Source organism: Pan troglodytes, chromosome 20 (genome assembly GCF_028858775.2).
Source record: "Pan troglodytes isolate AG18354 chromosome 20, NHGRI_mPanTro3-v2.0_pri, whole genome shotgun sequence".
Taxonomy (NCBI): Eukaryota; Metazoa; Chordata; class Mammalia; order Primates; family Hominidae; genus Pan; species Pan troglodytes.
The window spans coordinates 8,926,236-8,939,934 of NC_072418.2; the positions used below are offsets into that span (position 1 = coordinate 8,926,236).

At 43.1% G+C, this 13,699-nt stretch overlaps 1 pseudogene; it reads right to left on the reverse strand.

Moving 5' to 3' along the window:
- Positions 1-2,554: 2,554 nt before the first annotated feature.
- Positions 2,555-8,008, reverse strand: LOC112206428 (chloride intracellular channel protein 4-like; annotated as a pseudogene).
- Positions 8,009-13,699: the final 5,691 nt, after the last annotated feature.

A 13,699-nucleotide genomic window follows, 5' to 3' on the forward strand; every position in this document is an offset into this window, starting at 1 on the left:
ACAAAGCAAAATCCATAGTGACTTTTTGTAGGAGGCTCTCTTCTGTGGTGGTAATATTCTTTAGTACTTATACAGCATAGAGGAAATTGAAACAATATTTTGGATACAGTAGCAATTATTTCTTATAGTCTTACTAAATGTTACAAAATTCCTAAATATATGTAAATATTCTTCTTACCACCCATTATGCACCAGTTTGGGGCTGCCTGATGAAGTTGTGGCTACTGTTTTTGTTTTTTCTCTTTTTTGACAGGGTCGTCCAGGCTGCAGTGCAATGGCAGGATCATGGTTCACTGCAGCCTGAACCTCTTTGGCTCAAGCAATCCTCCCACTTCAGCCTCCTGAGTAGCTGGGACTACAGGCGGGTGCCACTACGTGTGGCTCATTTTTGTATTTTTTTTTGTAGATATGGGGTTTCGCCATGTTTTCCAGGCTGGTCTCAAAGTCAGAGGCTCAAGTGATATGCCTGCCTCAGCGTCCCAAAGTGCTGGGATTATAGGCGTAAGCCACTGCACCCAGCCATGGCTACTATTTTAACAGTTAAACATTGCACCTAGGCCAGGCACGGTGGCTCACGCCTGTAATCCCAGCACTTTGGGAGGCCAACGTGGGCTGATCACCTGAGGTCAGGAGTTCGAGGCCAGCCTGGCCAACATGGTGAAACCCCGTCTCTACTAAAAATACAAAAATTAGCTGGGGAAGGTGGCAGGTGCCTGTAATCCCAGCTACTTGGGAGGCTGAGGCAGGAGAATCACTTGAACCTGGGAGGCAAAGGTTGCAGTGAGCCAAGATCGTTCCACTGCACTCCAGCCTGGGTGACACAGTGAGACTCTGTCTAAAAAAAAAAAAAAAAGCAAAAACAAAACAAAAACAAAAATTGCACCTCAAAAGTTCTGCCATCCATGCACAAGAAACAGACACAATGGTGAGGACTCCTCAGAGATGGCAAACTACTTCCCAAGTGAAAAGTTAGTGATAGAGTGTCTCCAAATTAGAGGAGAGAGGGACATGGGTAAGGGAGGTAGGTAGAGTAAAAGGACTTTAAAATAATACTGCTTAGGAGTGTGTATGTGTGTGCATATATATGCCATCACACCCACCTAATTGTTAAAAATTTTTTGTAGAAATGAGGTCTCACTATGTTGCCCAGGCTGGTCTTGAACACCTGGGCTCAAACACTCCTCCCATCTCAGCTTCCCAAAGTGCTGGGATTACAGGTATGAGCCACTGTTTCCAGCCAGGAGTGTTTTTTTTAAAAATTTATTTAATTAATGTATTTGTTTATTTATTTAGAGACAGGGTCTCACTCTGTCTCCCAGGCCGGAGTGCAGTGGCATGATCTTGCCTCACTGCAACCTCTGCCTCCCAGATTCAAGAGATTCTCATGCCTCAGCCTCCCAAGTAGCTGGGACTACAGGCATGTGCCACCACGCCTGGCTAATTTTTGTGTTTTTAGTGGAGACAGGGTTTTGCCATGTTGGCCAGGATGGTCTCGAACTCCTGACCTCAGTTGATCTGCCTGTCTTGGCCTCCCAAAGTCCTGGGATTATAGGCATGAGCCATTGCACCCTCCAGTAGTGTTTTTTTGTTTGTTTGTTTCTTTTTTCTTTTCTTTCCTTTTTTTTGTTTTTGTTTTTGTTTTTTTGAGATGGAGTCTTGGTTTATCGCTCGGGTTGGAGTGCAGTGGCATGATCTTGGCTCACTGCAACTTCTGCCTCCTGGGTTCAAGCGATCCTCCTGCCTCAGCCTCCCAAGTAGCTGGGATGTAGACGTGTGCCACCACACCCTGCTAATTTTTGTATTTTTACCAGAAATGGGGTTTTACCATGTTGCCCAGGCTGCTCTTGAACTCCTGACCTCAGGTGATCCACCTGTCTTGCCCTCCCAAGGGATTACAGGCATGAGCCATCACACCTAGCCAGGAGTGTTTATTTTTAAGATAACTTCTATACCTTGTCTGTCCTTGATCCTAATCCTTGAATAACTCATGTTCGTGCTAAATACAATTTGTACTCTAAAGGAAGAGGAGTGGTCTGTTAGGAAAAGCATATTTTGAGGAGAAGACACGAAGACATCTCTGTCATAAATGCAAGTTTACTTGGTGAGTCTTTTGGTTACATTACTACATTAACTGTTTCTGCCGCTATTTCAATCTCTTTATCATTGGGACAGGTATTGTTGAACATATCCCTACTACTTGCATTCGTTAGGTATCTCCAGATGCCAGTCATTCCTTTTTTTTTTTCTATATTTTATTTATTTATTTATTTTTGAGATGGAGTCTCGCTTTATTACCCAGGTTGGAGTGCAGTGGTATGATCTCGGCTCACTGCAACCTCCGCCTCCCGAGTTCAAGGTATTCTCCTGCCTCACCCTTCCAAGTAGCTGGGATTACAGGCACCCATCACCAAGCCTGGCTAATTTTTGTATTTTTAGTAGAAATGGGTTTCACCATGTTGGCCAGGCTGGTCTAGAACTCCTGACATCAAGTGATCCACCCACCTTGGCCTCCCAAAGTACTGGGATTACAGGCATGAACACCGTGCCTGGCCAGTCATTCCTTTTGGAATATCAAAGTTGTGATTTTTTTTTTGACAATATGCAGTTTGGGCAGCAGATGGCAATCAGCTAATGCCATTTTATTGCCATCCTGAAATTTATGTGTGGAAAACTTAGTGTCCTGCATGCTATTTTCATCAATTTCATCAGGGAGAGGAGAATTCAGATATTCATAAGTTTTTGCAGTTTTTTTTTTTTAACTTTTTTTTTAGCTACCAGGGTACATGTGCAGGATGTGCAGGTTTGCTACATAGGTAAATGTGTGCCATGGTGATTTGCTGCAGAGATCAACCCATCACCTACGTATTAAGCCCAGCATTCATTAGCTATTCTTCCTGATGCTCTTCCTCTCCTTGCCCCACTGACAGGCCCCATTGTGTGTTGTTCTCCTCCCTGTGTCCATTGTTCAGCTCATAGTTATAAATGAGAACATGCGACATTTGATTTTCTGTTCCTGTGTTAGTTTGCTGAGAATAACTGCTCCAGCTCCATCCATGTCCCTGCAAAAGACATGATCTTGTTCCTTTTTATGGCTGCATAGTATTCCATGGTGTATATGTACCACATTTTCTTCATCCAGTCTATCATTGGTGGACATTTGGGTTGATTCCATGTCTTTGCTATTGTGAGTAGTGCTGTAGTGATCATATGCGTGCATGTATCTTTATAACAGAATGACGAATATTCCTTTGGGTATATGCCCACTAATGGGATTGCTGGGTCAAATGTTTTTCCTGCTTCTAGATCTTTGAGGAATCACCACAGTGTCTTCCACAATGGTTGAACTAATTTACACTACCACCAACAGTGTAAAAGCGTTTCTTTTTCTCTGCAACCTCACCAGCATCTGTTGTTTCTTGACTTTTTAATAATCACCATTTTCTGCAGGGTTTTTAAGAGACACTTCACTCATGCTTCATTAACCTCTGGCCTTGAATTCTTGATCTATGCAGAGAATTTGGCAAAGATGTCCATTCCAGCAGTATTTGATTCTGGGTGTTTTGGTGAAAGCTTTAAGTACTTGGGAGGACATAAGACTTCTTCAGGAGCTTCCTCAATCTTATTTGACTTCACTGTTGAAAGTTATAAGGGGTGGGTGGTTCCCAGGAGCCTTGTTTTGCAGATCTGCAGGTTTCCTTTTTCAGATCAACAGTTGTGACACTGAAGACAACTCCTTTGAGCTAAAGAATCATGAGGAATCTCTGGGAAAGAAGGCAGATTCCTGTGCTTTCACCATCACTGACAGCCTTGACCCAGAGCTCAATGAGGGGCTCTTTGTCTTCCTCCTTCAACCTGTTCAGTGGCATCGACAATGCCAAGGCCAGCTCATCTGGGCTTTGCAAACGTTGGCAGCTGCTGCTTCTGCTCCAAGGCTGCTCTGGCTGATGGCTTTGGCCATGCTGCTCACTGGACAGTCTGGCATTGAGGTGGCCATGGCCTCAGCTCCTCAGCACTGCACCACACTGCAGATTGAGCCACTTCTTCAATTGGCCTTAAATTTATCAAAGGGAAATTGTCTAGGTGAGCCTGAGTTAATCACACAAACTCTATAAATCTGAATGTAGAAGTCAAATATCAAGAAAGTCAGAAGCCAGAGAGATTCAGACCTTGAGAAGGATTTGACCTGTCATTGCTGGCTTTAAAGGTGGTAAGGGCCACATGACAAAAACCCAAGAACATCTTCTAGGAGCAGAGTGATCCCTGGCTAACAATGAGCCAAAAAAACAGGGGCCTCAGTTCTACACTGCAAGGAACTGAATTCTGCCAACAACACTAATGAGTTTGAACATAATTCTTCCCCAGTCTCCAGATGAAAACACAGCTTGGTCAACTCCTTGATTGTATAACCTTGAGAATAGAATCCATATAAATCTTGCCCAGATTCCTGATGAAGACACCATGAAAATAATGAATGAGTGTTGTTTCAAGCCACTAAGTTTGTGATGATTTGTTACACGGCAGTAGCTAACTAATACAGAGTTATGTGGCCAACCTGTTGATTGGGATCACCAGTCTTATTTTGCAAAGATACTTCAGAACCATGGACAGTGGAACGCATGCCAGGGGAGAGCTGATTGGCTGGATTAGTTACCATCCAAACTGGAGTGATCCTATTGGACAATCTTTGACCTAGCCATTGATCCCTGGTCCAGTCAGATTTTGTCAGGGTCTACAGACTCAACTTCTCTGCCAACCATGAAGATGGTGCCTCAGGAGTCCTGTAAGATCTTGAGTGAACAAGTCTCTGCCTAGTTCTTCAGAAGGATATTGCACCACCCTCTTCCTCATCCACATTAGCCTCCTTTGGCTTCTCCTTCCCACTTCCCAGCTATTGCCCAGTGGTGTTCCTGCAGTCAGGAACTCCCTTCCTTTCTCTCTTTGATACTTTCTATCCTTTACCTAGCCAACTCTCATTTTTTTTTTTTTTTTTTTTTTGAGACAGAGTCTCTCTGTCACCCAGGCTGGAGTGCATTGGCATGCTCTTGGCTCACTGCAACCCCTGCCTCCCAGGTTCAAGCAATTCTAATGCCTCAGCCTCCCCAGAAACTGGGATTACAGGTGCACACCACCATACCAGGCTAACTTTTTTTTCTTTTTCTTTTCTTTTCTTTTATTATTATACTCTAAGTTCTAGGGTACATGTGCACAATGTGCAGTTTTGTTACATATGTATACATGTGCCATGTTGGTGTGCTGCACCCATTAACTCGTCATTTACATTAGATATATCTCCTAATGCTATCCCTCCCCCCTCCCCCCATCCCATGACAGGCCCCAGTGTGTGACAGTCCCCTTCCTGTGCCCGAGTGTTTTCATTGTTCAATTCCCACCTATGAGTGAGAACATGTGGTGTTTGGTTTTCTGTCCTTGTGATAGTTTGCTCAGAATGATGGTTTCCAGCTTCATCCATGTCCCTACAAAGGACATGAACTCATCCTTTTTTATGACTGCATAGTATTCCATGGTGTATATGTGCCACATTTTCTTAATCCAGTCTATCATTGATGGGCATTTGGGTTGGTTCCAAGTCTTTGCTATTGTGAATAGTGCCGCAATAAACATACATGTGCATGTGTCTTTATAGCAGCATGATTTATAATCCTTTGGGTATATACCCAGTAATGGGATGGCTGAGTCAAATGGTATTTCTAGTTCTAGATCCTTGAGGAATCACCACACTGTCTTCCACAATGGTTGAACTAGTTTACAGTCCCACCAACAGTGTAAAAGTGTTCCTATTTCTCCACATCCTCTCCAGCACCTGTTGTTTCCTGATTTTTTAATGATCACCATTCTAACTGGTGTGAGATGGTATCCCATTGTGGTTTTGATTTGCATTTCTCTGATGGCCAGAGATGATGAGCATTTTTTTATGTGTCTGTTGGCTGCATAAATGTCTTCTTTTGAGAAGTGTCTGTTCATATCCTTCACCCACTTTTTGATGAGGTTGTTTGATTTTTTCTTGTAAATTTGTTTAAGTTCTTTGTAGATTCTGGATATTAGCCCTTTGTTGGATGGGTGGATTGCAAAAATTTTCTCCCATTCTGTAGGTTGCCTGTTCACTCTGTTGGTAGTTTCTTTTGCTGTGCAGTAATTTTTTTTGTTGAGATGGAGTCTCACTCTGTCACCTGGGCTGGAGTGCAGTAGTGCAATCTTGGCTCACTGCAACTTCTGCCTCCTAGGTTCAGTGATTCTCCTGCCTTAGCCTCCCAAGTAACTGGGATTACAGGTGCCTGACACTACACTCAGCTAATTTTTTGTGTTTTTAGTAAAGATGGGGTTTCACCATATTGGCCAGGAAGGTCTTGAACTCCTGACCTCAAGTGATCCTCCCACCTTAGACTCCTAATGTGCTGGGATTACAGGCATGAGCCACCATGCCTGGCCTGATATCTCTGAAATTTAAAAACTATTTAGAATCTCACTGGGACTTATGTGCTTTCATTGCTGATGGCCTGCTGCTAAAACTGTATAAGCCCCTTCCCTCTAGGCTCAGGGACTGTCACATAAGAGGTGGGCATGTGAGATTGTAAGGGCCAAATTTGATGGATAGAATTATTTCAGACCCTCCTACTCAAGCATGGGCACACAGATGCCCAAACATCTGCCAAAATAAGACTGTGTCTTGGGCTACTATGTTGCCTCTCTCCATCCATCCCAACCATAAAAAGTTTTGCTCTCCATAGAATTAAACAAAAATTATGGAAAGATATCCAGATACCTGGTGTATTAGTCTGTTTTCATGCTGCTGGTAAAGACAGACCCAATTCTGGGTAATTTATACAGGAAAAAGGATTTACAGTTCCACGTGTCTGGGGCAGCCTCACAATCATGAAGGAAGGCAAGAAGGAGCAAGTCACGTCTTACATGGATGGCAGCAGGCAAAAAGATAGCTTGTGCAGGGAAACCCTGTATTTAAAACCATCAGATCTCATGAGACTTATTCACTATCATGAGAACAGCATGTGAAAGACCTGCCCCCATGATTCAATTGCCTCCCACCAGGCCCTCCCACAATGTGTGGGAATTCAAGATGAGATTTGGGTGGTGACACAGCCAAACAATATCACCTGGTGACAAAGCCTTCTGGGTATAGTGCTCCCAGTAATAAAATGATGCCAATTATATAAACAATTTTATCAGCCACCTTAGGAGGAATTACTAAAAAGACTACAAATAGCCTTGCAGCACATTGAAAGTCTCTAAATTCCTTAGCTTAAATGGTTTTAGGAAAATGCTTATGTTTTGTATAGCTAATTACTACAAGCATGTAACTACAACCAAGATTACAGTAGCTCAATGCATAGAACTTAAATAGATGCCAATTTTATAACCTCACCTTTTGGCATTTGATTTTTGGCTCTCATGTTACCTAAAGGGTTCCCAGGGTTAATGAGAACCTGCCCACCACCATTCCCATCTGGCCTGGAACATTTAGTTGGCTATAAACATTTTGACTCCAAATCCCTTGGGCATGGGGTCCCACCGAGGGACATGTTGGGCCTGGGTAGGCAGACACACCACCCCAGCAATAATATGGGACAAAACAGAAGTTTGGCCATCGATGCTGCATCTGGCATATAATGACCAAAAAAAGGGGGAATGTAAACTGATAATTAAATCCCAAGCTCCCTCTTCCCACTGCTACTGACAGAATGGATCCCTCCTTGGCCAAGGGAAGGGAAGCCCCTGTAAAAAACCTTAAAAACTTAGTTCCCAGACATAATGGGATGGGAGGCCAGACATACCTTCTTTTTGTGGTTTAGACACAAAAACTGACCACCATTAATGGTCAAATAAAAATCACAAGACAGAACAGGCTTTCTGTAACAATAAGATAGCAAATTAAGCCAGGTATGGTGGCGTGCACCTGTAGTATCAGGTTGCCAGGTCCGACCTGTGGACCCTGACCCAGTGATGGATGAAAGACGTACGCTGACACAGACATTTTGCCTGTCAGTGTGGCTAAGGGGCTCTGCTGCCTGAGTCCACAGCATTGGCCTCGATAAGCCGGTGAAGTTTGCATTTATTTAGTACAGATTAAATGACAAAGGTCTCAAGTAAACACCACTGGAGGGTAATTAACATTGCTGACCTCCTGAGTAGAGAGCACTCATGCACCCGCAGATGATCAAAGGTCAGTCTTAGGACCACATGAGTAAACAAGCTACTTAGATAAACTCCTCTACATTCCTATGTATCTACGCCCTAAGCTTTTAAGAGAATTCAGCTGCCTCCAGCCAAATCTTTTACTGAAGTGATGCAAACCACCCGGCCTTCCAAGAAAGTTTGCGTCTATTTCCTATAACTCTATCTTTATAATTTCTCCCACCACCCTGACCAATCTCCTACACCAGGTATTTGGGAGACTGAGGTGGGAAGATAGCTTGAGCCTGGGAGTTCGAGGCTACAGTGAGCTATGACTGTGCCACTCCAGTCCATCCTGGGTGACAGAGCAAGATCCTGTTTCAAAAAAAAAAAAAAAAAAAAAAGATACCAAATTATAAACAGAACCTAAGACCACGCCAGCAAAGGTTAAGTTACACACTCCTTCACTTAAAAAGTAAACTATGTTCATCCCAGCACTTTGGGAGGCTGAGGTGGGCAGATCATGAAGTCAGGAGATCAAAACCATCCTGGCTAACATGGGGAAACCCCATCTCTACTGAAAATACAAAAAATTAGCCAGGTTGGTGGCATGCGCCTGTACTCTCACCTACTTGGGAGGCTGAGGCAGGAGAATCGCTTGAACCTGGGAGACGGTGGTTGCAGTGAGCCGAGATCACACCACTGCACTCCAGCCTGGATGACAGAGTGAGACTCCATCTAAAAAAAAGAAGTAAACTATGTTCTAAATGCCACAAAGTTTTTCTTTTTCCCAAGCAGCCAAACAAGCATTTGCCTCTAGATAAGCAACGTTAAAGCACTTTGCAGCTCCACTGGATGCTAACTGACCACCAGCCATAACTATGGCTTTAATTAGGCAAGAGACTTATTTCAGTAACTTTTTCCTGACGAAGAAACCACTGACCATGCGCTAGATCTGGCTGGTTTACGGAAATTGCAAGCTTGTGTGCCTTTTTGGCCTGAAAAGAACTTTTGATCTATAGGGCTTAATAGTAATATTTCTATTTTATTCTATTCTATTCTTTTTTTTTTTTTTTTGAGATGGTGTCTCGCTCTGTCACCCAGTCTGAAGTGCAGTGGTGCGATCTTGGCTCACTGCAAGCTCTGCCTCCCGGGTTCACGCCATTCTCCTGCCTCAGTCTCTTGAGTAGCTGGGACTACAGGCGCCCACCACCATGCCAGGCTAATTTTCTGTATTTTTAGTAGAGACGGGGTTTCACTGTGTTAGCCAGGATGGTCTCGATCTCCTGACCTCATGATCCACCCGCTTCTGCCTCCCAAAGTGCTGGGATTATAGGCGTGAGCCACCGCACCCAGCTTTCTTTTCTTTTCTTTTCTTTTTGAGGAGTTTCACTCTTGTTGCCCAGGCTGGAGTGCAGTGATGTGATCTCGGCTCACTGCAACCTCTACCTCCTGGGTTCAAATGATTCTCCTGCCTCAGCCTCCTGAGTAGCTGGGACTACAGGCACAGGAAAACTCCTGTTTTTAAAACCATCAGATCTCGTGAGACTTATTCACTATCACTTATAGCCCCACTATGCCCAGCTAATTTTTTTTTTGTATTTTTAGTAGAGGTGGGGTTTCACCATGTTGGTCAGGCTGGTCTGAAACTCCTGACGTCAAATGATCCACCCACCTTAACCTCCCAAAATGCTGGGATTACAGGTGAGCCACCATGCCCGGCCCCACAATATCTTTAAATCAATGACTCTCCTCATGGTTTGGATAAGGTCCCTCCAGATGGAAAAATTTGCTCGTGATTTTAGCCATGATTATAGGGATAGCTTTATTCTTCTACCCTGGACTGTATTGCTGTTGCACGCTATGTATGGGAATGCAAGACTGGCTTTCCCAGAGGCTTCCTTTTTTTTTTTTTTTTTTTGAGATGGAGTCTCTCTCTGTCACCCAGGCTAGAGTGCAGTGGCGCCATCTCGGCTCACTGCAAGCTCCGCCTCCCGGGTTCACGCCATTCTCCTGCCTCAGCCTCCTGAGTAGCTGGGACTACAGGCACCTGCCACCATGCCCGGCTAATTTTTTGTATTTTTAGTAGAGACGGGGTTTCACCATGTTAGCCAGGATGGTCTTGATCTCCTGACCTCGTGATCTGCCCGCCTCAGCCTCCCAAAGTGCTGGGATTACAGGCGTGAGCCACCACACCCGGCTGCTCTGATCTTTATTATTTCTTTCATTCTACTGAGTCTGGGTTTGGTTGGCTCTTGCTTTTCTAGTTCTCTAAGATGCATTGTTAGTGTGTTTATTTTAAGTTTTTCTTCTTTTTTGATGTAGGTGCTTATAGCTAAAGCTTCCCTCTTAGTACTGCTTTCACTGTACCCCATAGGTTTTGGTATGTCATGTTTTCATTATCATTTGTTTTGAGGAATTTCTGAATTTATTTTTTAATTCTTCATTGACCCACTGGTTGTTCAGGAGTGTATTGTTTAATTTCCATTGTGTTTGTATACTTTCCAATATTTCTCTTGTTATTGATTTCTAGTTTTATTTCATTGTGGTCAGAGAAGATGCTTGATATTATTTTAATGTTTTTTGAATATTTTAAGACTTGTTTTGTGGCCTAACATATGGTCCATCCTTAAGAATGATCCAAGTGCTGAGGAAAAGGTGTTTATTCTGCAGCTGTTTTCAATGTTTATTCTGCAGCTTTATTTAACGTTTATTCTGTAGCTGTTGAAAGAAATGTTCTGTAAATATCTATTAGGTTCATTTTTTCTATAGCGCACATTAATTCTGAAGTTTCTTTGTTGATTTTCTGGCTGGAAGATCTGTCCGGTGCTGAAAGCGGGTTGTTGAAGTTTCCAGCTATTATTGTATTGGGGTCTATCTCTCACTTTAGCTCTAATAGTATTTGCTTGTTATATTTGGGTGCTCCAGTGTTGGGTGCATATATATTAACAATGGCCATATTCTCTTGCTGAATTGATCCCTTTATCATTGTATAATGACCTTCTTTGTCTCTTCTTATAGTTTTTGTCTTGAAACTTATTTTGTCTAAGTATAGCTACTCCTGCTCTTCTTTGGTCTCCATTGGCATGGAATATCTTTTTCCATCCCTTCATTTTCAGTCTGTGTGTATCTTTATAAGTGAAGTGTGTTTCTTGTGGGCAACAGATCATTGGGTCTTGTTTCTTTTTTTAATTCATTCAGTGACCCTATGTCTTTTGATTGGAGACTTTAGTCCATTTACATTTAATGTTATTATTCATAAGTAAAGACTTACTTCTGGCATTTTAGTTTGCTTTCTGGTCTTCCTTTCCTTCTTTCCTATCTTGTTTTTAGTGAAGGTGATTTTCTCTGGTGGTTTAATTTAATTTATTGCTTTTTATTTGTTTTGTATCCATTGTATGTTTTTTGATTTGAGGTTACCATGAGGCTTGCAAATACTATCTTATAACCATTATTTTAAGCTGATAACACCTTAACACTGCTTGCATAAATAAACAAACAAGCAAGCAAAAAGAAAACTAGTAAAAATTCTAACTTTGCAGGCAGGGTGCAGTGGCTCACGCCTGTAATTCCAGCACTTTGGGGGGCTGAGGCAGGTGGATCATGAGGTCAGACGTTCAAGACCAGCCTGGCCAACATAGTGAAACCCCGTTGCTACTAAAATACAAAAAATTAGCTGGGTGTGGTGGCGGGTGCCTGTAATCCCAGCTACTCGGGAGGCTGAGGCAGGAGAATCGCTTGAACCTGGGAGGTGGAGGTTGCAGTGAGCTGAGATTGCACCACTGCACTCCAGCATGGGTGACAGTACGAGACTCCATCTCAAAAAACAAAACAAAACTCTAACTTTGCCTTTCTGCTTTTTAACTTTTTGTTGTTTCTGTTTATATCTTATTGCACAGTCTGTGTCTTGAAAAGCTGTTGTAGGTATTATTTTTGATTGTTTTATCTTTTAGTCTTTCTAGTTAAGATAAGAGTCCTTTATGCACCACAGCTACAGTCTTATAATACTCTGTGTTTTTTCTGTGTACTTACTATTACCAGTGAGTGTTGTACCTTCAGATGATTTCTTACTGCTCATTGACAACCTTTTCTTTCTGACTGAATCACTTTCCCTCAAATTCACTTAGGGACCCAGAGCACTCCACCCTGCAGTGGCAAGGCTTGCTGGAACTCAAGCCCTGACCACTGAAATGGGTGATTCCACTCTGGTTAGGGCCAGTCCAACTGCTTCCGCTATGGATGGGTCAGCTGGGGACAGCCCGGTTCCGCTTTCTGCTGTGACAAGCGAGCAGTGAATTCAATGCAAAGCCTCACAATTGCTGCGCTTTCCCCCTCCCAACTCACAGACTCTCTGTCCACATGGTTGCTGCTGGGGGGGTGGGGGAGGGGTGGCATTGGCAATTCAAGACTGTCTTTCCTTCCCTCTTCAGTGCCTCTTTCAGCGATATGAAGTCAAAACCAGGCACTGTGAGTGCTCACCTGATTTTTGGGTCCTAGGAAGGCACTCCCTTTGTGTAGCTAGTTGTCAAACTTGGTGCTCCTGTTGGAGGGATGATTGGTGGCACTCTTTATTTGGCCACCTTGCTCTGCCCTTCCCAGAAGATTCTCTTGTGTAAGCCCAGGGACTTGTGAATCCTTTCAACTCCAGGTGGATAGGTTCTACCCCATGGCTGCCTAATTATGCCCCTTTTCAGCAGGAAGTAGCCAGAATGGATGCATCACCTGTTTTCCATAGAAATGGAATGGAGTTTGATGGTGGGGATTTCATAACTGGAGACTTCAGTTTAAAAATATATTTTATTTATTAATTTTTTTATTAGGATAGTCAAGTGAAGCAGTGGGAGTGGAGAAGGAACAAAGAAATATGTAACTGGTTGTGAACAATTAGTTGTAAACACCACTGCACTTGGACCAGCCTAAAAACATTTTAATTGCCGGGTGCAGTGGCTCCTGCGTGCATTCCCAGCACTTTGGAAGGCTGAGGTGGGCAGATCACCTGAGGTCAGGAGTTCAAGATCAGCCTGGCCAACATGGTGAAACCCTGCCTCTACTAAAAATACAAAAAAATTAGCCGGGTGTGGTGGTGGGAGTCATAATCCCAGCTACTTGGGAGGCTGAGGCACAAGAATTGCTTAAACCCGGGAGGAGGAGGTTGCAGTGAGCCGAGATTGCACCACTGCACTCCAACCCGGGCGACAAGAGTGAGACTCCCTCTAAAAAAAAATATATATATATATATATATATATACATTATATATGTGTGTATATTCATTTATTTATAAATATATCTCTATCTATCTATCTATCTATCTATCTATCTATCTATCTATCTACGCACATATATACTTTTAATGACCCTCCTCTCCTCTCACCTCTTCATTCCTTCCCTCTCTAGATACTCCCTTCTGGCAATGCATGCTTATCTAATTAGGCACTTCCTTGAGAAATTCCAGAGGCTAATCTTAAAACAAACCAGGCAAATCAGGAGCCCTGATTACAGAATCCTTTCACTTAGGGAGAGCCACTAATACTAATGGTTAGTCCACCATCA